At 32.2% G+C, this 24,588-nt stretch overlaps 2 long non-coding RNA genes across 2 annotated transcripts; one reads left to right on the top strand and one right to left on the bottom strand.

Annotated features, from left to right (window-relative positions):
• Positions 1-680: 680 nt before the first annotated feature.
• LOC131943830 (uncharacterized) lies at positions 681-2,294 on the bottom strand. Its single transcript, XR_009386952.1, has 4 exons — positions 2,207-2,294; positions 1,465-1,537; positions 1,197-1,215; positions 681-990 (listed from the first exon to the last, which is right to left on the bottom strand). It is a non-coding gene; the product is annotated as an uncharacterized LOC131943830 (long non-coding RNA).
• Positions 2,295-23,107: 20,813 nt separating this feature from the next.
• On the top strand, positions 23,108-24,372 carry LOC131943834 (uncharacterized). The gene is made up of 3 exons (XR_009386955.1): positions 23,108-23,172; positions 23,589-23,849; positions 24,281-24,372. It is a non-coding gene; the product is annotated as an uncharacterized LOC131943834 (long non-coding RNA).
• Positions 24,373-24,588: the final 216 nt, after the last annotated feature.

Below are 24,588 nucleotides of genomic sequence, written 5' to 3'. Positions count from 1 at the left end.
GGAAGGGACGATACCCTTGTGTTTATTACATCTTTATCGTGTAATCTTATTATAAAATATGACAATTAATTATCAAAATATAATATGTATGTGTAGGAAAGTGGCGCGTGCAAAAAGAAATATGTTAATAATATACGCGAAATAAGTTTGTTAAAAATATACAACTCATTATTGACCTAAATGAATATATATATATATATATATATATATATATATATATATATATATATATATATATATATACATATATGTATATATATATATATATATATATATATATATATATATATATATATATATATATATATATATATATATATATATATATATATATATATATATATATATATATATATATGGTCAAACCTTCCCTATTAATGGTGTCACATTAACTGAACTAGAAACTAAAATACGTTTAAATAAGTACACAAGAGATGGCTTTATACATATGAGTTTCTCTCAAAGACCAGTGCATGGCCTAGTCGGGACGGCTAGTTATTAATATGTTATTTACACGTGTCAGTAAAATAAATAAATTTTAATATGATCGTTTGGCTAGTTGTATTCCTTTTTATCTTGCCGGCTAAGTTGATTGTTTTTTGGCTTATCTACCATTAACTCGAAAATTCTCTTTAACAAGGTGCTACAATTTATGGATAGCTTTATATTACCGTAAAAACAGTTTCACGTCCAGTAACGAAATATTAGAACAAAATCATACATTTTATAAGTTACAATTTACAAATAAGTCAAGTTTCGTTATGTTTACTTTCGCTTAAAACTAGCGATACTGTCTTCTGTTAGGTCTATCCACCAGCTTAGTGGGTTTTTTAATACTTAGTTCATTAGAAACGATATTTTACAATATTTTGCTAAATTGTTTAAAACCTGCATATTCATTCACTCAAATTTAAAACATGCATTTACACAACAATCTTAATCAGCTGTATGTATCTGTTCATTATTTCCCTGTGTAACCACATCAGACTTCTGTGGGGAAAAAATTAAGAAAAGACAAAAATTACACAGATTTTACATCAGTGTTAAAATATATCAATCGCTTATCGTTCATTTTTATTTCTTTATTTCATTAGAAAAAATGTTGTCATTTAACAAAGCCATACAAGTATTCAAATAAGTAATCGCTACATGACCTATTTAAAATTATCAGGCCATGCATTAATTAAGTATATTACCTGACCATTTATGCTGCACCTATGATTAATATGAAAATATGTAAAGTTTATTAGTTTAAATCTCACTTGAAAATCAAATTTGATTTACTCTAGATATGATATATATTTTGAATATAATACGCACACTAAGACAATAATTAAAGCACGAGTGTTTCATATCAAGTCTTCTAATAGAACAATTAATAAATAATATCACCAATACACTTAATATTACAAGAAAGCTCCTATTATTAATGTTAATTCATAATTATAGCAGGAGTTTTCTTACCTGAAAGGAACTGTTTTTACTATTGCTGCTATTGCTAGAAAAGCAACTGCTACTTGAAAAACTATGACACAAACTGAAGATATATAAAACATGCATTATAACAGCTATTAAAAAACTGACTGAAAATCATAAGATTAATAGGATTTACTTTGACTATAATAGTAAAACCGTTTGCACTGCAAACAGTTCTCAAAATACATCATTCAAATAAAAAAAACACGTCAGTTATTGCTGACATAGATAGTATAGAAAGTATAGACTATTAATTTTCTTTGAGGCACCCGCATATTGGCTCCAGCGTTTGCCGTTGTTTTTCCCCAAATGAATGAAGCAACTATTTTATAATGATTAAAAAAACTTCAATTTTAAAGAGAAATCACAACTGTGTATTGCTGTATTTATTAAGGTATCCTATTCTTCAACCTCACACTGTAAAAATAAGAAATATACACAACATATAAACATAATCTGTTTGGTTAATTTAGTTACCAAATGCAGCCAAAATTGAATTAGATAAATTAATTGACGTGTCCTTCTTGTCAATGATAATGCTGAATTTTCTTGCTGTATGATCTAAAATTGAATTTCATTATAATTACCAAATTCATATTAAAACGAAGCCTTGCAGACTTTTTTGTCTTGTTAGGAAATTAAAGATAACACTTTTAAATAAGGTAAGCATCAAACGAAACTAAGAAATATACAGTACATATAAACAGAAAAAAAATTATATTTTATTTACCAAATGCAACAATAATTGAATGACATGAGTTAATTAACTTGTCCAACTTGTCAATGACAATGCTGAATTTTGTTGCTGCATGATCTAAAACAGAAATCCAATTTAATTATCATAATCATATTAAAACAAAGTATGACAGATATGTTTGATATTTATCAAATTAAAGTAAAAATTTTAAATAAGATACGCAATAATTCAGACTAAAAAATAAACAAGGGGACTACATATGAGCAGAAAAAGTGTGACTATTTTATTTACCAATCTCAACCAAAATTGAATCAGATGAATTTATTAACTTGTCCAACTTTTCAATGAAAATACTGCCTTCTTTTGCTGCATGATTTAAAATAGAAAATCATTTCCATTACAATAATATTAAAACTAATCACGAGCTATGTTACTGATATTTGATGTTGATAAGGTACGCAACAATAAAATATTATATCGTTTTGCATTAACATTCATATAACAGCTTTTTAAAATAAAGTGAATTCATTTTACGCATTAAAAACTAGCTTTGGTAATTAACTATCACATTTTGCTTCAGTAAATGATGTTAAAAAATAACGTATCATGTGTAAAAGTATATTAAACTATATACCATGTTGATTGATAGTCTTGCCAAATCTGGCATGACAAGCAAAGAAACAGCTTCCATGTGCCATAGCAGATATTTCTGTTGTACGGCACCATTCGAAAAGATTTTCAGGGTGAACGTCAACTGGGAAACATGATTGGACGTCAGTCGTGTTGCAAAATTCATCGTAGCCATAGCACGTCGTGTCACATTGGTATGGTTTATATTGTGGACACTCTTTGAGTGCGTCATCTTTTGTTTCTATAAAAAAATGGTATTAATATTTTTTTTTCATTAATAGCTTAGATTCAAAACGATTTTTTTATTAAACAGAAACGAAGCAGCTTATTACACTAAGAAACAGAAGAAAGGTTACCCATTTTACTTCCTCGTATATGAAGCAGTCCTTTACATGTAATATTGAATTCTAACGCAACAATCGAAACCCAGATTTTCACAAATCTCAAAGTTTAACACTTCTCCGAGTCGGAAAGACTTAGTTTTGCAATTGTGTCGGTATGTCTGTCTGTTTGTCTGTGAACACGATAGCCTTACTAAATTTACGTTGACAATATTTATATATATATATATATATATAGGTATAAGCGATTTCCGGTAATCGGAAGTGGTACCTGCTCTACTTCCGGTTTCTCATGAACGAAATACTTAATTACTGTTAAGTTGACTAAACAAACTTTTACATTTTATTATTGCATTGTATGTGCATGTTTCTATTAACTTTTATGCGAAATTCCTTCTTCTTCTTCTTCTTGTTTGGGGTTTAAAGTCCGCTTTCAAACGTACGATTATATATCGCAGACAGTTTTTTTTTTTTTGTTTTTTTTTTGTTCGTGGTTTTTGTGTATGTACAGTTTAGTTTGAAATTCCAGAAATAAGCATAGTTTTATACTTTTATTACTTTTACTGTCAGTGACATCATATAACCGGAGGAGGTACTTTATTTTGGGTTTCTAAAATAGCAAAAACTTGATTATCGTTTCATTTAGGTGTACACATTTGTACACATGTATATAATATCATATGTTTTATCATGTCAACTTTTGAGTGATTGCCGTTCACCGGAAGTAGTAGTTCAAGATAATTATGTTTTCCCAAAAAGCATAAGAAACTGATGATTTTATATTACTTTTGGTGTGTTCTACGCAATTTATTATATTGAAAATGTGTATAATAGAGCGGAAAATTAGTGCTCTATAATGCAGTATTATCATCATACAGTGTTTTAATTACAATTTCGCAATTACCTCCATTATTTTATAATTTTTTTTATTTTCTCATACATCAGTTTCTAAAACAAATAACTTTGATGTTCTAAAATAAAAATAAAAAATAAAACCCGAGTTGTTTGTCACAAACGTTTATATTTCCATAAACCGATTACATGGTAAATGGTAAATGACATTCCCTTAATGTTATACACGAATATAAGAGAAAAGTTAAGGTGAAATCACTTCAGCTTCGTGTTTTGTTAATATAATATTTTCAAAATACCACTGGGATTTTTTTTAAAGGCTGTAAAGTTTATAATCATTTCTTTATTTAAATAGAACCTGGCTACGCGAATAACATCTAATGATCTTAAATAAGTAAAATAATTGCAACACATTACATAGTATGTTAAAAATTTACATAAATATTTCTTACTATAAAAACTGACGCTACAGTTGTATATCATTAGCGATGTGTTGTTTTCAAAAGACACATTAAGTTCCCATTTCCCTTCCAGCAAGGCATGTTGTCCTTGATTTAGATCCAGTCCGTGTAGAGTAACGTTAAACTTGATGGATCCCTCATTGTTGTGTATACTCAAAGACGCATGGTTATTATATTCAGGGTATTTCTGGCATTCGTTGTCAGGGTAACATGTGCCTACTTTATGTCCGTTTTTACTCCATGTGAACTGAGCTAGCGAAGGGAAGTTCTTCTTCCATACAAAAGTGATGTCGCAAGGTTTATTAGTTTCACAGAGCTTGTTATATTCATCACCTTGTATATAAATATATATATATATATATATATATATATATATATATATATATATATATATATATATATATATATATATGTATATATATACTGTTATAGCAAAGTGAAACATTACTATAAACGAGAATATAACAAAAATGTAAGCAAGTGTGACAGTACATTGTACTCATACAGCAATCTCTATATCCTCTACAAAATAATACTCACCAGTGACAACATTAAAACATAACTTAAATAAGCATATATCTATAATTCGGTGACAGGACAAATGATCTCACGGACAAATGAACTCAGGACAAATGACCTCAGACAAAATATCTCACGGATAAATAATCTCAGGACAAATGATCTCAGGACAAATAATCTCAAGGACAAATGATCTCAGGACAAATGATTTCAAGGACAAAAGAGACCAGGATAAAATATATCAGGACAAATGATACCATGGACAATTGATCTCAGACAAAATATCTCAGACAAAATATCTCACAGCAAAATTTTAATAGTGTATTTGATGATTTTAGTTGATCCGAACTCTCAATATGGTTTTCTTTACTTTTTTACGAAAAAAAATTTGTCTGAGATCATTTGTCCTGAGATCATTTGTCGTAGAATCTTAATCTTAATTGTATCCAAAATATAGAATGAAAGCTGAGTGAAAGGCATTTCTCATCCTATGTCCACCAAGTCATTAGCCCCAGTTCAATGATCTAATATTAGTGTGCACTATGTGTAATTATCCCATACACAATACATTGTAAGCCAATACATACCCCCTTTTTTCCCAAAGCCATCTCACAATCTATAACACATACCAAATTCATTTGCTTGTCCTTAATCTTCAAACTAGCCCTATTTTTTAAAAAATTTCTTCTCATTACCTTTACCGTAACGGTTATCGTTACCGTTACACTGTTGGTTACCGTTATCGTTTCCCTCAACGATTTGTAACTGTCAGGCGTAGGTCAAATCCTCCAGAATTTCTTCCAGGCATCTAACCGCCCCCCCCCCAATGAGATGAAATTTATATAGTACAAATATACTTTTACTAGTGTCCGCCCCCCCCCCCCCCGGAAAATGTTGACAGCCCCCGAAAATATCAAGTGCCCCCCCCCCCCGGATAAAAAGTCTGGAAGAAACACTGCTATCCTCGTTCAGTTATTAGGGTCGATACAATGTTCTGGGAGGTAGGGTCCTGAATAATCGAACTGGGGATTTTGACTTTAATAAAATGACATGGGGGTAATTAACGTGAGGGGTGTGGTATCCTATCACTTTTTTAAACACCTCATACCCCTTTGCGTAACGTTACGTGACATTTCCTAAAGCCAAAACACTCCTATATAATCTTATGGCTTTGCGCACTACCCCCCCCCCCCCCCCCCCAAAAAAAAACCCCACACAAACCACGTCCAAATAACATCAAATATGGATTTTAAAAATCGTAAATTACGTCGTTTTAAAGATTGACTGTACAATTTATATAATGCATCTATTTTGCAATAAAAATCATAACAGTAGGCCTACTTTTTAAAAAAAATATTCTTTATAAAGGAGTTTAGTGAATTAAATATTCCAGTATATTTAGTCGTCGAAGACACTAGATTGAAATTGTTTGCATTTCCCTTTTTTTTAGTTTAGATAACCTTCCTATTTGTGGGGATTCGATTGAGTGGCTGTTCGGTTTTGTTTAGTCAACTTCCAGGCTCTCCATATATGTTCTTGATGGATCTGATTCTTCTATAGATGTAAAATTATTGTCTAGAATTGATGTAAGTGCAATGTTTGAACTTAAACTCTAGGATCCGATTTTAGAAATATTTTTGGCGATCAAATGTTTTAATGAGATTTAGATTTATGATTTTGTTGTATTGAGACAATTTCTTTCATGATCTGTTGCATAAAAAATACAATTATTTCAATGGCTAAAAATAATACAATAAATTTGAATCATACCAAATGTAGCAGATAGTAAACACATCAAGAATATACGTTGAAATTGAAATTGCGACATTTTTTGGCACTTAAAGTGTATAGTACCTTTTCTTCAGAGTAACAATATAGACATAAACTATCAACTCCCCAAACCTTTCTTTTAAATAGTGTTGTGCTTTGAGCAAATGGTAGGCTATAAATTAGGCATATATAGCTCATCGAAAAAAATCGATATAGGCCGTTATTGGTCTATTTACCCACACTACTTGCAGAGGCGTAGCGAGGGGGGGGGGGGGGGCGGGGGGGACATATGTCCCCGGGCGCCGACCTTAGGGGGGGGGGGGCGCCAAATTGAAAGTTTGAGGGGGGGGGGGATGCAAATGAAAAGTTCGAGGGGGGGGGTGCAAATCGAAAGTTTGCTCCCGAGGGGGGCGAAAATTGAAAGTATGTCCCCGGGCGCCGGGAAGGGTCGCTACGCCTCTGACTACTTGTGTTTACATGTCGTAAATCACACTATCTATAGGATTATGTAAACTATTCTTGGCCTACACCTTTTACGTTTAATTTATTTTATGTTAATAACATTCACCCCCCCCCCCCCACACACACACACCCCATGGAATCCTCTGTAAAAAAAAATTAGTGTCATACTATCAATGTAACTTATTTAAATCTATTTTTGAATCAGTATATATGTTTAATTGAATATGTATGTTTAGAACAGTCACCTAAAAACTGACACTATGTTCACTCTGAGTTGGTCCCCACACCCCCCACCCCCTAAAACAGGACAGGCCTTAATTGTGTAGAGTAACATTAATGTTACACCTAGTTATACGCTGGATAAGATAATTGACCTAAAGTGACCGGAAAGTGGTAAATGAAGTTGAAACACCCCCACCCACATCCCACCCCAATCTGTTACGTACATTTGGGAAAACGCGTAATGAGGTAGGCCTACCAAATTACCATGCCGACAGAATCATAGCTTTTGAAACAGGTACAATTTTGTAAATATTGGTTTTGTAATAACCAGTAAAGAGGTGTGTGATAAATACAGTGATCTAACCCATACCTTATCATTATGTTGAAATGATCTTTAAAGAACACAGAAAGCAGTAGCTAATTATAAAATTATCTTAACTGCAAGACCAATATTTTAGTCATACGTTGGTTATTATTTAGAATGTTCAACCTGATAGATTTTGTTTTTCAATTAGATTGAAAAGCTTGATTTCTAACTCTGATTTCAAAAACTTTCATTATGCTGTAATATTTTAGCATTTATGATGACAATATATTTAATGCTAATTGTAGACAACTATATGACATATTACAGTACTTATTGATCTGTTTAGACATTTGCAATCAAATTAGAGTTTTTTTATAGATGTTGCGCCATCTATGCTTTAGTCGAAATCGAGCTTTTAGAAAAGTAAAAGATTTAGCTACCTAATCTAAGGGATCCACTGCATGATTCACCGGTATGCCCTCCCAAGTAAGACTCTTCCGACTCCATTTCTAGTGGCACTTAATCCGATAATAACAGTCGTAAATTATCTATATACATAAAGCAAAGTTGTCAAGTGCCCAACAGGGCCCTTCCCGGCGACGCAGGCGCGTCACATTTGGCACGATGGTGCCTCGGTGAGAAAGAACACGAGGGACGGTGACGGTTTGCCAAAAAGTCCACGGGGAAGGGGTCAAAACTGACCTCGACTGACCGGCGCCTTATATGGGCTATATTACGAAAAAAAAATTCCTCCGACGACCCCCCTTGAAATATTGTGAGGTGGTAGGAGAAAGCCTTGGGGTGTCATAAAAAACTCGTCATGTCCGGGAAAAATCGGGAAATGGGTCAAAACTGACCAATCGTATTTCCCTATATAATCTTTGTATTTTATGGAAAAAACAGAGGGTAATTTCAAAACGAATTTCATGGCACTTACCGTCTTTACATCTGGCTAATTTTTGGCATGCTCATAGGTAAATGGCTTGACCGTAGGGCAGGCCTGTCGGTTTGACTCAAAGCCCTCGACGAGGGCTAAAAGGTGACCGCGAGTGAAATTCTCTTTATATGAGCTCTATTACGAAAAAAAATTTCCTCCCGCGACCCCCCTTGATATTTTGTGAGGTGGTAGGAGAACGCCTTGGGGTGTCACAAAAAACTCGGCATATCTGGGAAAACTTCGTAAAGGGGTCAAAACTGACCAATTGTATTTCCCTATATAATCTTTGTATTTTATGGGGAAAAGATAGGGTCATTTCAACGCAGACTTTAGGGTACTTAAACTCAGTATATCTGGCTAATTTTTTGCATACGTTTAGGGCAATGGCTTAACCTTTAGGGAGAACTGTCGGTTTGACTCAAAGCCCTCGACGAGGGCTAAAAAGTGACCGCGAGTGTAATTATCATTAGATGAGCTCTATTAAGAAAAAAAATTTCCTCCGACGACCCCCCTTGATATTTTGTGAGGTGGTAGGAGAACGCCTTGGGGTGTCAAAAAAAAACTCGCCATGTCCGGGAAAATTCGTTAAATGGGTCAAAACTGACCAGTCGTATTTCCCTTTGTATTTTATGGGGAAAACGGAATTTTCAACACAATTTTTAGGTTACTTAACCTCTGTACATCATGCTAATGTTTTGCATACACTTCTATAGATGACTAAGCCGTATGGAAAACTGTTGGTCAGACTGAAAGCCCTCGACCAGGTTTAAAAGATGACCGTGAGTGAAATTCTCCTTATATGAGATATATATAAATTGACGAACGATCCCCTTAATATTATTTGAGGTCGTAGATCGACCCTGGAGGGTAACAAAAAAACTTTATTCCCGTCGGAAAAAGCCATTGTAGTCGTCAAATATGTTCATATATCGTATTTTCTTATATAAGCATAGTAACTGTTTAAAAAAAAAAGTAAACAATGACATAGGTCATTTGGAACCATTTTCAAGGGACGTAACCTTTTTAAATAATTATTTTTCAAATAACTGTATATTATTTAAAACAGATACAGAAAACGACAAATTATAGCCTTTGTTTTAGAAAACAAATAAGTTGTTAATTAAGCTACGTATAATAATCAAATAAAAAATTAATTTTAAAAGGCAACACAATATAAATTATGAGATATACTGTTCATGGAACCTCTGTAGTTCTAATTCCATGTTAGTTATACATTGCGTACTTTCGAATATTGTTCATGAAAGCGGATGTTAAACAACATACAACAACATCTTCTCTAAAATTAGCATTACTGTTTAAATTTAAGCACTCAACACCTCATCCATCACTAAATAGTTAGTATTCTAATTATCAAATGTTTTTTAAAACCTTAGCGAAGCTAGGCAGTATGCCTAGTCTCTATATATAATTCTCTTCTGGGAGCCGCTAGTAAACAAGCTGCAAACGCGCTCCCTACCACCCCTACCCCTACATGGTCTGGAGAGTTTTGGTTCACTCTTTATGTTTATAAACATTACAAACACAGCCGGGTTTAGTGACGACTATTAGGGGCAGATAATTTAGTTTGAAACGATTTTAAACGTAGGGGGGGGGGTGGGTAACTGAGTGGAGTTTACTTTAACGGAGGGGGGGGGGGGGTGAAGGAAGGGGGGGTATCGTCCTTAACGAGCTACTTATAGTGTTTTAAAGAAATATTTTCAGTGTCGAATTCACAAATTATGAATAACTGAAAAGTAGAAAAAACAACTAAATAGCGGCGTATTATATGCCGCTGGTCGGCTCGTATAAAATAAGGTGCCTCAAACACCAATATTTTGAAAAAAACTGTGCAAATGCATTATCTCTGATCACGAGATTCTACTTTTTACATACAGTACGCTGGCTTTCAAAAGTAAACTTGTGAATCGTATTTTTGAATTGAAAGATGAAATCCGGGAGTGCAAGTGAAACAAGATCTTTTGATATTATTTAAAGACAAAGAGTTTTTGGAGAGAGCATAATGCCTGAAGCTTAACCTGAAGGTTCAGGGTAAAGAAACGAACAATATCTCTTTTCATGATCATCTCCGGGCATTTTTATCAAAGCTACAAAACTGGCGAAAAAAAATAAATCTTGGAAATATTACCATGTTTGAGAACCTCAGCAGCGTGGTAGATGCATATGATTGTGAGATAAATAAAAATTTGAAAGCGGATCTTGGGCATTTTATCTCCTGAGCTTAAAAAAGAAGAATCGGCATTGTAACGTAACCAAGTTTCTGCTCCCCTTGATGTTGCCAGCATTCCGGAATGAGTTACTAAATGATTTCTTTGATTTGCGGAATGGTTCATTGTTGAATGAAAAAATAGCATGTAATTTCACTCATCGTATTAAAACATTTATCAAGAATAATTCGTATTAAAATTCTACCAGGAAATCTTATTTTAGTGCCAGTTAATTCTCTTACTAATTTCGAGATTTAATTCTATGCGGGTCGCGGGTCACTTATTTTTTTTTATAAAATGGGGTCGCCACTCAAAAATGTTTGGGAACCACAACTCTAGGCAAAAACACGTTTATTGAAAAATGTCTCCGCTTGAGTATTATCTACCTCTTGTCCCCTGTATAGAAGTTGATATAAACACCAGCACACCAAAGGTCCAAGCTATCTCTCTTTTTGTTGACGTAAAAGGTGATCGTAGAATTAGCCAATAAAAACTACATTAATATCTCACGAAAAATAAAGACTATTTAACAAAGCTAAGCCTCTGATAAATAAAAATGAATGAAAGACTCATTAAAAATGTTGTTAAAGCTACTATCAAAAGTATGTTCTGTATCGTACATCAGTTAACTTAGGAAAATTTAGCTCTTCAATACATACAAGTAACACATACGCGAGCGCACACACACACATATATCTAATATTTAAGGTTCGATTCTGTATGTATGTAACCAAGGATTACAAAGGCTTATAAGAAAAAAATAATACTTCCATGGCGTCAAGTGTTAAATGTCTAAAGTGCCCATCGACTAAATTCATGTTTTAAAAAATTAATATTGAAGGTGTAGTAAAACAATTTTCATTTTTCAAACTTATAGTAGGCTCCAGAAAAAACCAACTTCTTAATTAAAAGCTTTTATTGATTCAATTGTGTATATCTAAGTTAGGGTACTTGTAGGGAAATATTTTCATGCATCAGGGAATCTTTTGAAAATTTGGTTGCCATGGCAACGGCGGCCATCTTGAAAAAAAACATCCTTTTCTGGAGTTCTAAAATGTCATAAACTAACATAAATATCGGCTATATAACCATTGATCCTTCTTGTACTAACACTAATAGAGTCAGCTGGCTAGTTTTTGTAACAGAAATCACTCTAGAAATATTTTTTTTAATGTTCAAAATTTGGTGTGACGAAATGCCAAGGAAAATAATGCTAAATTCAATGGAATTTCACCAAATTTTTTTTTGAAAATTTGAAAAAAATATGTCTAGCTGTTTTTCGGTTTAAAAAATTAGCGAGCTGGCTCTATTGGTGTTAGTACAATAAAGATCAATGATTATATGGGCGGTTTATATGTTACTTTAGGAAATTTTAGAACTCCACATAGGTAGTTTTTTCCAAGATGGCCGCCGTTTCCATGGCAACCATATTTTCAGAAGAGTCCCTGGTACATCCAAATATTTTTCCTTAAGTACCCTAACTTATACATACACAAATAAATGTAAAAGGCTTTTTAATTAAAAAGTTTTTTTCCCCGTTTTTTTCGGGAGCCTATCCCCTTTAAACAAAATTAAAGAAGATTTATTATCCTTTACATAAATTCTAATTGTGTCTGAATTTTTTTACATTAAGTACATTAAGTCCTTTAGCACTTATTACATCCATTGATAAATTAAGAAAACGCTATTGCTTCCATTCAAACAAAACATTTGGGTGGTGAATTTACTTTTTATTACTTTATTTTGGTGTTGGGAAAAAATACATAACTTAAATAGTGGTGATTGATCAAGTGCTATATTGTAGATATTTTAAATAGTGCCTTTTGTTTATTCTATTCTCCAAACGTACTGTTTACTAATTATTTTTTAAAATCAATAACAGTTAATAAACCAGGTCCAAAATGTCCTAAATGTTTACTTCTTTCCGTTTGCGGATAAGCTTGGAGTATTATAATTGTTCACTAAATTAAAACAGGCCCGTTCGCTGGCGCCCCGGCAGGGTTTAATGTGGCGCCCTGCTCTATCCTGTGAGCGCTATGGTCCATAATTTCGCTTTAAACAGTGCGATAGACTATGAATAAGAAAGGTTACTATAGTCTTACCATAGTCCTCTGGCGCCCAGACATGGTGCTATTCGGGGCCCCGAATTCATATGCTTGTCCTTAATCTTCAAACTAGCCCTATGTTTTCGTTTGTGTTTGTGGTTGAGTTTGGATTTGTGTTTACGTTTGCCTTTGTTTTATGGTTTGTATTTGTGTTTACGTTTTTTTTTTGTGTTTTGGTTTTGGTTGTTTGTGGTTACTGTGGGCTGGGTATATGCTGATTACAAAACACACATGTCATGGTCCATTACAGATGGGTTTTTAACAGAGGCCAGTACATATATATGTATATGTATATATATATAATATATATATATATATATATATATATATATATATATATATCTCAGACAAAATATCTCACGGACAAATGATCTCAGGACAAATGATCTCAGGACAAATGATCTCAGGACAAATGATCTCAGGACAAATGATCTCAGGACAAATGATCTCAGGACAAATGATCTCAGGACAAATGATCTCAGGACAAATGATCTCAAGGACAAATGTTCTCACGGACAAAAGATACCAGGACAAAATATATCAGGACAAATGATACCACGGACAATTGATCTCAGTTATTTTTAGAAGCCTGTTGTTTTTTTACCGCTGAATATAGTAGTACCCCTTACTCGCTATGCAGGACGCTCGATTAACGGATGCCAAGTGCCAACATGGTCACTCTAAAACTCTGGGCGCCAACTGTGTATTGACGAAAGTTGTACCCTATATGGCGCCGCCCGTAAGAAACTTTAGTTTTCTTTTTCGCAGAAATATTCTCGGGAGTATTCTCATCTACTCCTTAAAGTTTCATGGCACTCCGATGAACCGCATCCGAGTTTTATACCGTCTATAGAGAAAAAAAAATCGCTCCCCCCGGGGGCACCGCCCTTGCAATATTAAAAAAATAATTTTTTCCCCAAAGTTTCATGGTACACGAATGAACGGTGTGAAACCGAAATAGACTTTTATTTTTATAAACCGTATATAGAGCAAAAACAAATCGCGCCCTACTGGGGCGCCACCCCTGCGAATTTGAAAATGTTTTTAGCACAGAAACCTCCCCAGGAATATTCGCAACATCTACCCAAAGTTTCATGGCGATCGTGTGAACGGTGTCAAGGCAATTCACTTTTATTATTTTTATATACGGTATATAGAGAAAAATCGCACCCTCCCGTGGCGCCGCCCTTGTGAAATTAAAAATGATTTTTTACAGAACCCTTCCTTAAAGTGTTCTAATGAATTCACCAAAGTTTGATAGCGATCAGATGAATGGTGTCAAAATAAAAAATCGACTTTTATTTTTATATACCGTATAGAGAGAAAAACAAATCGAGCCCTGCCGGGGCGCCACCCCTGCGAATTTGAAATATTTTTTTTCGCAGAAACCTCCCCAGGAATATTATCAATTACTTCCCAAAGTTTCACGGCGATGTAATGAGAGGTGTAGTAATGCATAAAGGACAAACAAACAAACAGACAGACATACATTTCTTTTTATATAGATAGATAGATAGATAAGACGCGGGAAAAAAAATCAGTCCGACTGTTAGTTCTCACTAAGGGCTTAAAAGTGATGCGACTGACCGTCGCCTAATACAAGCTATATATCGAAAAAATAGCCTCCCCCCCCCCTGATTTTTCAAACGTGCGACCCCCACAAAAAGTTGTTTTTTCTAGAATGCCGCCGTTGCCACGGCAACTATCCTACCTGAAGAATCCTTGATGCATTCACATATTTTTCTTTTACCCTTACTTAGATACTTACAAATAAATAAATAAAGCTGATTAAGAATGCACGACATTAGGAACAACACGTCTAGAGCAGAGGCGTAGCGACCCTTCCCGGCACCCGGGGACAAACTTTTCGATTTGCACCCCCCCCCCTCAAACTTTCGATTTGCATCCCCCTCATCATTTCAATTTATTTTTCCAACCCATTTTGGCGCCCCCTAAGGTCGGCGCCCGGGGACATATGCCCCCCCCCCCTCGCTACGCTACTGGTCTAGAGGAGACAACTCATAATACAAAATAAAAATTGGTGCATCGGAGTTTATTCTTGGTGGAAAAAAGGCTATGGAGTTAAGATCGAAGAAGAAGAAAAAAAAATTAAAACCTTAGTTGTGATGTACATATGATGCACATCCTTATAAATAGTAAATAAAAAAATTAAAAAAAATAAAAATTGTTTTTAATAACAAGCTTTAAAATGCACTGAAAATAAGAGACTACACTTATTTAGCTATTTAGCCATTTCTATTTTTTTCTTTTCATGTTTTCTCAACTAGTGCTAGTGGTGACATTTTACTACTTCTGTTTATAATTTATACACTATGAACACCCTGAAACGTTAAATTTTTTTAAACGGGGTGTCAAGTCTTAAAATAAATTAAAAATAATCTTGAATGGTAGATTTTCATGAAATATTAGGTATTAATTAATTGTTAAATTCACCATGGAATAGTTCTAGATGTCAAATACATGTTAGTTTCAATAATATCACCAATCACACTTGTACACAACATAAGCTGAATCCCTTTGTACAATACTTATGCACCGAGCATTGTCCAATGTTCTGTCGAACAATATTAACATGTTATTATTTTATTAACGGTTCTTTTGATTCGATGTTTTCTTTAATAATATTAATGTAACCCTCTTTGAATGTTGTAAGCTATACTATTAGTAACGGTTTAATAGTAATGAATGCACCCAATAGTGTTTTATGAAATAAGCACGGAGTTTATTGCTGAAAGATGTTTAATAAAGATCGACAATTATGTTACATTTTGATAATGTTCTGTATTGCATGTTGAGAAACTTTCGTATTTTGGTTCTGCAAAAGAGGAAAATAAAACTCTATATATAATATTATATATATATATATATATATATATATATATATATATATATATATATATATATATATAGATATATGTATATATATATATATATAAATATATATATATATATATATATATATATATATATATATATATATATATATATATATATATATATATATATATATATATATATATATATATATATATATATATATATATATATATATATATATATATATATATATATATATATATATATATATATATATATATATATATATATATATATATACATGAGATAACGGAATAAAAATGAACCATAAACTTCAATTTTGTTACGCATGCTTGTAAACGAAGTGTTAGAATACGTACCGATTGCAACTTGTGTAGTGTCAACACATAGAAGTTTAGAGATCGCATTGCTGCATAGTTATTAACTAGACATAAAATATTTTCCTCGATTAGCTGGGAGTATATTACTAACATATAATTTTCGTAAAGTATTTTATGAAAGATATAACTAGTTTTCTCAATGGTAGGTAATACATTCCTTTAAAATCATTAAGTGTTCCTAAAAGGTTAGCCATTTATTTTTAAAATAACAACAATTAGTGTTACCAGTATCAGTGGATGTTTGGTCAAGTCTGTCATACGTTGTCGGCGAATATATGTCTTCATAAGCTCGTGACACTAGTGTAAAATTAGTGTTAAAGTTTAAAAAAACAACAATTTTCAAACTATCGATTTTAAAAGAAACAGTAAATGTTCTGGAGTTATAAAGTAGTTTAAATAAATAAAGTCATACCTGTGTCACAAACGTTTTCTTCAACTGAGAATGCTTGGTTTGTGTTAACGTATATATTATTGTTTGAAGCAATACACGGATAACAATTGAATATATATATATATATGTATATATATATATATATGTATATATATATATATATATATATATATATATATATATATATATATATATTATAAACAACATATTATATTGGCCTTATAGCATTTGATTCTAAGTTTATTATTATATTTTTATCTATATATATAATTCTCTTCTGGGATCAGTTAGAAAACAAGCTGCAAGCGCGCCTTTGCAGTCCCCTCTCTTCCTCTCTATCACTATCACTACCACCCCCACCCCACCCCCACATGATCTGGTGAGCGGCCTTTTTTTCATCGTTAAAAAATTGTAACATTTCAGACGACGAGTACGCGACGTGTAGGCAATTTTGGGTAGAGAAGGGGATGCAAACTTTTAAAGATTATCTTATTTGGTATAACAATATTGATGTAAAACCGTTTATCGAGGCGCTCGAGCACCAAACTAATTTTTACAAAAATTTAGGGGTTGATATTTTTAAAGACGCGATTTCTGTCCCGGGGGTAACTTTAAAATACTTATTTAAAACACTGCCCAAAGACGTTTCTTTTTCTTTGTGTTCCGAACGCGAATCAGAGTTACATAAAACAATCCGAAATAATATCGTAGGGGGCCCCTCCATAATTTTTCATAGACATCACGAAAAGGGTTAAACGTTCATTAGGGGGAATAGTAAAAAGGTGGTACAGGCGATTAAGTGGTACGACGCGAACGCGCTTTATTTATGGTCTCTAATGCAAAAAATGCCGACAGGATTTCCGATTATTAGAAATAGTGAGGATGGGTTTAGACAGCGTAAAGCGAATCAATGTTACATGTAACATGTAACTTGTAACTTGTAACATATAACTTGTAACATGTAACTTGTAACATGTAACATGTAACATGTAACATGTAACATGTAACATGTAACATGTAACATGTAACATGTAACATGTAACATGTAACATGTAACATGTAACATGTAACATGTAACATGTAACATGTAACATGTAACATGTAACATGTAACATGTAACATGTAACATGTAACATGTAACATGTAACATGTAACATGTAACATGTAACATGTAACATGTAACATGTAACATGTAACATGTAACATGTAACATGTAACATGTAACATGTAACATGTAACATGTAACATGTAACATGTAACATGTAACATGTAACATGTATGTAACATGTAGCATGTCACTTGTAACTTGTAACATGTAACTTGTGACTTGTAACATGTAACTTGTAACGTGTTACATGTAACATGCTACAAGTCACAAGTTACATGTTACAAGTTACAAGTGACATGTTACATGTTACATGTTACATGTTACAAGTCACATGTTACAAGTTACATGTTACCATATATATAGGAACTGGAATGTAGTCACGTAAAATACCCTGTCTGTGTACAAACATTAATTTCTGTAACAATTAAACGAATCATATTTTAGTATTAAAATAAACGTAGGCCTACACACTGGCAAACAGGAAGTAAAACACGTTTCAATTTATTACACCTGATCTCTGTAGCTGTACACTGCAAAATGTACCTGAAGATATTAATATAAACTAGGTCAAAGTTCGTTGCACAAACGATTAATTTCGAGAATATATTGCTTCTATGCTATTGTAAGCGAATAGGTAATTTATACATTTATAAATATATAAATATATAAATATATAAATATATAAATATATATATATATGTGTGTGTGTGTGTGTGTGTGTGTGTATGTATGTGTGTGTGTGTTTGCGTGCGTGTAAGTTTGTTTGTATGTTCAAGATAGAGAAAAAGAGATAGAAAAATAATAATTCTAGAACACACGACTACTAACCCGAAAGTCTCAGGTTATGTTTCGTAGAACTTCCTAGAGTCTGCCTAACTCTTCTGGTACTTTAGGCATTGTAAAGGCGGCTTGAAATAGTGCTCACTGCTATGCCGATGTCACAGAAACAGGTGAACTTTACATCTGCCCCATGGACTTTCTGGTTGGAGAGAAAATGAAAAACATATCAAGCTACGCATAGCCCAATAGTTAGAGTTTGTACGTCAACTATGTTTTTGAATATATATATATATATATATATATATATATATATATATATATATATATATATATATATATATATATATATATATATGTGTGTGTGTGTGTGTCTGTGTGTGTCTGTCTATGTGCTGTGTGTCTGTCTTTCGTATGTTAGGAAACCTTCCAGGTGTAATACCGATGCATATCGCAAAGCAATGACGAGCTGACAGTAAAACAAGTTCTGCCTTTGTCGTTCCTATTCAAACAACTTTATATAAGCCTTTCTAATGATTGCGTGTATTTCATTATTTTTAAGCGTTTCTTTGTCTGGTTCTTCTCTACTTCAACCTGTGTACAGTGTACACATACACACACGAACACACATGCATAGACATGTTTAGCGTGTTGCCTTGACCTACTGGCAAGATAACAACTAAGTTATACCCAACGCGTATCTGCTGTTGATATTTTCTTCCCCTCTACACTAACCTGGACGTATAAATAAGGTAACTTTAATCTGCTTTGTATGAGTCATTTTTCTAAATTTCAAATACTGTTTTCTAATCTTAATTTACTCTGGTACAGTAACACTCTAGTTATTGGCTAAACTTATATTCATAATTGATATTCTATGTTTTCTAAAAAAACACAAACTTAGACCTACTTATTATGTAACAAGCACTGAAAAATCCGAATACGTTTTACTTCCAAATTTTTTCTTTCCAAGTTTTTTTTTTTTGTTTCTTTACTATACGTAGTACGTTAGAGATAAAAAAAATAAGCTTATAATAGTAGCCAAACAAAACATTTAATAAAACATGATTAAATTTGCAAGAAGTAAATTTAAATTTAGTTTAGTTTAAAGCATTCGTACAGGAAGTAAAATATGAACAGTTTATGCTTAACGTATTTTAAAATGTGGGACAAAGTATAACACCAATAAGCACTGGCATATCAAACAAAAATCAAACAACACAGACCTCTAAAATTAAAAAAAAGAAACACGTTACATTTGATCAAGTTATAAATATATAATGTTTAAAAAGAAACTGTTCAAATAGAATCTACGTTATTTCTTATTTCAAGGCTTAAAAGTTATTAGGGTGATCTGTAGTACAGTTAGTCCTGTTTCTATGAACAGAAAAAAACTACAACCATCACTAGTTTTTAAACTTCTTGCGTACTTTAGCATAAATCCGTCGACTTATACTATATATTTCTTGTTAAAGACTTTATTTGTTTATTGTATTTATTTCAATAACAAATTTAACTGTATACTAGATACTTTATTTACATTATGTATTATATTTTTATTCAGGAAGCAGCAACATGATTAATGTAATAAATACGTTAATATTTCTGCCAACCATAATAGTATTACGTGAGTAGAGAGCCTGTAATATTATCATGTAGTTATATTAGTTATATTAATATACTTTAAAAATACGTGCTACGTTAAATATCTAATAGACTATTTCCATTACTGACATGTTTTTACAGGTGTACAATGTTGTGAACCTGCTGAGATAGGACACAGCTATTCTCTATCCTGGAGTGGTATTGTTACAAACGAGCTATACATACACTGGTATAGCTTAGACAATATTATAAGTTTCTGCAGCTTAACAACGTTGGAGTGTAGATCCATATCATTTTTCTTTTCCGCTAACATTACACTTACACAAACTAATACAATAAGAATGGATCTTTATTTTTCTTCAATGTTCACTGAACTTTATCAAGCACGTTACACTATCCGTACTAATGAGAAAAGTTACATTGTGTGTGATTCCTTAGAAGTGTTTAGTAAGTATACTTTTTGTTAATACGAAAAACGTTGTTTCTTTATGACCGTTAGGCTTCTCTTTTTTGTAATTTTATATATTTTTGATCTATTAATGTTACTCATTATAAAATAGTTTTCGCAACAAAGAATTGGGATAAGTAACGTATAATCACATTATCACACCTGTTGTTATACATTCCTTTCTAAAGCTTAGTTGGCATCCGTATATATATATATATATATATATATATATATATATATATATATATATATATATATATACATATATATACATATATATCGTTGTTTAAATTCTAGTGTATAATAAAAAAGTGAGACCTTTATAAACTGCATAAAACTGTTTCTATTCCATAACAAAGAATACTTTCACTTAGAAGGTACACATTGGGTATTTTTTGTACAAAAAACAAACAAATTGAAACCACATGTCAATATTATATCCATTGATATATATATATATTTATATATATATATATATATATATATATATATATATATATATATATATATATATATATATATATATATATATGTATGTATGTATATATATATATATATATATATACATACATATATATATATATATATATATATATATATATATATATATATATATAATACATATGCTTATCTAATTAGACAGGTCAGTTTCCGTTAATTGCACCAGTTACTTTGAGACATCTGTATACAGTCATGTCATCGTTAACTGTGTGTCGTCAAATGTATTTCCTAGGGCAAAGATGACAGTGGGTTTATCAAACTATGTAGGTGTTAGCCATTTAGGAATGATACATGTAAAGTATGATACATTAATAAACTAAAGAGTAGTGTCTAATCTTAAAATTGTTCTGTCAGAAAACAACCTCTGATTGCCAACAAGACACGACCGTACAACCCTATGTAGCCAGATGTCTGGGAGTCATCCCTGTCAGTTATTTCATTCTGGACACAAATAATATTTCAGTAAAAATATTTCCTAACGTAACAGAGGGGGAACGCTATAGTTTTCAACATTACTCAACCATTGTGCTAGGTAGGGTGCTAAATTCTATTTCTCATCAAACGCATAGCCGCTGATACTATTTTTATTATTATCTTTGTGTATTTTGGATTGCCAGAGTAAAGTAGACCCAGTGTAAAATGGCAAATTGTAGTATATTGTGCAACTTGTCAGCTAAATATAAAATTTTGGCCTCTAAAACAATTCGAAGACAAATGGATACTTTAACGCTAAACAAAATTCGTTTTCTTTTACATATTATAAGTCAAACATGTTTTTATTTGAATCAATTTTAAAATGATGTATGAGGTATTAAAATTTTAGTTTTATTTTAATTGTCTTTGTATTAGTATTTTTGACAAAAACATATACTATATAATTCGCGTTATATATTACGAGCCGACCCGCGGTGTATCATACGCCGCTATTTAGTTGTTTTTTTTTCTACTTTTCAGTAATTCATAATTTGTGAATTCGACAGTACCAATGCTGACACTGAAAATATTTGCTTTAAAACACTAAACCCCCTTCCCCCCCCCCCCCCGTGAAACAGCCTCCTCTTAGTTACCTCCTCTAAGTTTAAAATCGCTTCAAACTAAATTATCTGCCCCTAATAGCCGTCACTAAACCAGTCTCTACGATTATAAACATTTAGCGTGAACCACAGCTCACCAGGCCATGTGAGGGAGTGGGGGGGGGGGGGGGGTGGTAGCGATAGAGAGGAAGAGAGGGGACTGCAAGGCGCGCTTGCAGCTTGTTTTCTAACGTCTCCCAGAAGAGAATTATATATATATAGATAATTATGCACTTAAATAGATCATAACCAAATAATATAAATTACCAAAATGTTCAACAGACTTACCGAAGGTTGAACTAGGCAAGTGTCCTATGGGACTGGATGTAAAAGATGGTTACATCAAAAATGGAACATCCGCATCGTGTTTGTGTGTCTTGTCCAGTCCAGGTTACCCCCCTGGTCAGGCTCAGTGGTATCAGATAAATAAGAGATCATACACTGAAGTAGGTACCAATGAAGTCAATGGATCAGCCAAAATAACAATCGATGTCGATCAGAATGGTAACTTTATTTCTGATAATCTATTTCTAAATAAAAATTAATTATTTGAAACAAAAAATGCAATATGTATAACAACGAATAATGTAGTCCAATATAAAACTCTGTTAAAACTCTGTTAATTAAAATAATATATTCATTTTTTTTTGCAAAATGTATTTTGTTGCAGTTACATTTTAACACATATCTTGAAAAGGAAACAAAATAAACAAATATTATTTTGTACGATTATTTGCAAAGTACTTAAAAAGTTATATAATCATGTTTAAGGCGTACATTGCAATATGCATTGGATTAAAGTGTTGTTAGATTTCCAGGTTTTATGTTTCTGAATACATGTATATTCGGATAATATTATGGCGGACAATACTAGAACATGTATGCTATTTTAAATCATGTACAAATAAAAATAATACGCTTGTATTGTCTACGTTTATTCAGCTGGTAGTGTGAATCTTACCTGTAAGGGAAAATCTGTTCTAGGAAAGTCAGCTGGAGATCTCTATTTTCCAATACAAGTTGCATGTAAGTCTACAGACGTAATAGGTTTAAACTGAGTGCAGATAACTGATGTATCTCTAAATTCAATCTATAAAACCTAACAGTATATACACTTTAAGCTTATTTAGAACTATGATTTTACAGTTTTGTGACATTTTTCTCTTAATCACTGTTTACCCACCAACATAAACACATTAAAATGTATTTTCAATATTTTAAAAATAATGAAATGTAATTTTCTTTATACATGAATATTTTCTAACGATATATATATAAATATAGTTATTTCCAAAGAAAAAAAATAAATATCTGAGTTATCAGTATATAAGAAAATTTTATTCTCCCTATTGAATATTTAAAAAAAAAATCTTTATTAAACCTTACCCAAATAAATAATGTTATTTTAAAACAATATTATTGTTTTTTATCTTTATTAACAGACCCAGTAGAGATTACACGATTTACTTCAAATTCCAACACAACCACATTAATTGTTACTGATAAATCTAGTGTTGTCTTTCAATGTGATGTAAGCAACACTACCAATCCTGCAGCAGTGGTAATCAAAAAGCGAACAAGCGGAGCTGTGATCAATACAAGTACAATAATGTCTTGTGTAGACAGTGGGGAGTATGTTTGTCAAGCGACTGACTTGATATTTGGCACTACACAAGAGAGATCTATTACTGTATATGTACAGTGTAAGTGTAAATTTACATAAAGAGTCATTTATTTAAAACGGGGTTGCACTGTAAGTATTGTTTTTTGTTGGTATTGATATCATATTAAGAACACTAGGTACTTGAACTGTTTTTAAATTCTAAAATACATATGAAATAAGAAGACTATTTGCCAATTTAACAGATTAAAGCTTTTCGAATTTGGAAGTGTTTTTCAACATAATTTGGCTTTCATGTTATAATTAGTACGCTAATATATTAGCTTTATGAAATGATTATTATGCGATAAAGATAAAATAAATGAATGCATTTACATCATTGTTATTTCAGTGCTGTCTGATAATTCTTTCTTCTATAATGTATTCTACAATTATTCAACAATAATTATTAATCGGTATTGCGTGCTCATAAACAAATATGATTATTCAGCTCAACACTTTTATTTTCTACAGGTGCTCTACATCTAACAAATACAGAATCTGAACGGAATGTTTTAAAAGCAATACTTAAGACAAATTTGATTACAAAAATTGAGGTCTATGGATATCCCGCGCCTACTTATTTCACTTTAATTAGAAGAGAAACCGGCAATGTGAATCATATTGTATCGAATAGCTCCACAAAAGACAACAAGAAATATTTATTTGACTATTCCATTCAGAGCCTACCTTATGGTAACTTATATTTGACAATCTACAATGTGACCAGCGTAGATTTTACAAACTACACGTTACGGATTTCTAACGGTTGGGGAAGTGAG

The sequence above is a fragment of the Physella acuta genome, unplaced genomic scaffold (genome assembly GCF_028476545.2).
Source record: "Physella acuta isolate Inbredline_101_S28 unplaced genomic scaffold, ASM2847654v3 ptg000469l, whole genome shotgun sequence".
Classification (NCBI taxonomy): domain Eukaryota; kingdom Metazoa; phylum Mollusca; class Gastropoda; family Physidae; genus Physella; species Physella acuta.
This window is presented reverse-complemented; position numbering and strand designations above follow the sequence as displayed.